The following is a 1,524-nucleotide window of genomic DNA, read 5'->3' as shown; positions in this document are numbered from 1 at the left end:
AGTCATCTGTCGCAATAGATTACCCATCTATTGTAAATTATCAAATAAGCATTGTCATCTATTGTAGTTGACATTATGAGAACTCACCCCTAGTTCTAGATTAATCAATTAAGGTATTAGTTGAATATATGAAGTAGTAAGAATCGGTTTGACTTAGAGTGATCGGTCAACGACTCTGGTCGGGAGGAATGCAGTACCGTCTCATCATGAATTACCAAAAGACTCAATTGAAGTTGTAGTTGACCATATTAGAACTCACCCCTAGTCCCAGATTATTCAATTAAGGTATTAGTACCCTGTCCTAGATTAATCAATTAAGGTATTAGTTGAACATATGAGGTAGTAAGAATCGGTTCGGCTCAGAGTTATCGATTGACGACTCTGGTCGGGAGGAACGCAGTACCATCTCATCATGCAATTGCCAAAAGACTCAATTGAAGTTGTAGTTGACCCTATGAAAACTCACCCCTAGTCCTAGATTATTTAATTAAGGTATTAGTACCCTAGTCCTAGATTAATCAATTAAGGTATTAGTCTAGCATATGAGGTAGTAAGAATCGGTTCGGCTCAGAGTGATCCATCAACAACTCTGGTCGGGAGAAATGCAATACCGTCTCATTATGTAATTGCGAAAAAACTCAATTGAAGTTGTAGTTGATCCTATGAGAACTCACATTCAATTAAGGTATTAGTCTAACATATGAACTTAATTAAAATTATATATAAACAAATGCTCAACCTGTTGCAACAGATGTCTTTTCTGTTGGATCAAATCAAACAGATTGGGTAATCTATTGCAACATATTACGCATCTGTTGTAAACTATCAAACATATTACGTCATTTATTGCGACAGATCACGAATCTGTTGTAAACTATCAAACAGATTAAGTCATTTGTTGCACTTAAATGTTTTAAGATTTTTTTTTAAAGCAATTTAGGTATTTCCTATCCGAGATAAAAAATTTAAAATACTAAGGCGGTAAAAAATATTAGTACTCTGTACTACTTAGATAACTCAAAAATCTCCTGAGTGAGTAATCTTATCTGGTCTTTTCAATGTCATCGTCTCCTCGTTCCCCTCAAAATTTATTAATGAATATTTAAAATTCCCCATATCTAGAACTCTCCCCTTCAGCCATAAAGTAGTCTAGACTCAACTCATCACTCTTTTTTATTCTCTTTTCTCAATTATCTTTGTTTCATTTTTTTTCTCTCTTTTCTCTCTTCTTTCAGATGAGGATCCTTTAGGATCTCAACCAATCAATATCTTTTCTCGACTGAACTGAATGTTTTGATCCATTTGCTTTTTTGACATTGCAGGTACGGTTCACTGTTGCTCTTTCCATCTCGTCTTTTTCTTTGTATGTCATTTAAATTAGATATTTATATCTGTTGCTATTAATGATTTACCCATTACCAGTTTCCTATTTATTGAGAAAATTGAAGGAAAGGTGACTTTTAAGTCTTGAATGAACGAACCATTGTTTTTATTAAAATATGCAAAAAAAAAAGTCATCTGTTG

The sequence above is a fragment of the Capsicum annuum genome, chromosome 11 (genome assembly GCF_002878395.1).
Source record: "Capsicum annuum cultivar UCD-10X-F1 chromosome 11, UCD10Xv1.1, whole genome shotgun sequence".
NCBI classification, from domain to species: Eukaryota; Viridiplantae; Streptophyta; class Magnoliopsida; order Solanales; family Solanaceae; genus Capsicum; species Capsicum annuum.
The sequence above is the reverse complement of the archived record's forward strand: the minus strand, read 5'-3'. Positions refer to the sequence as shown.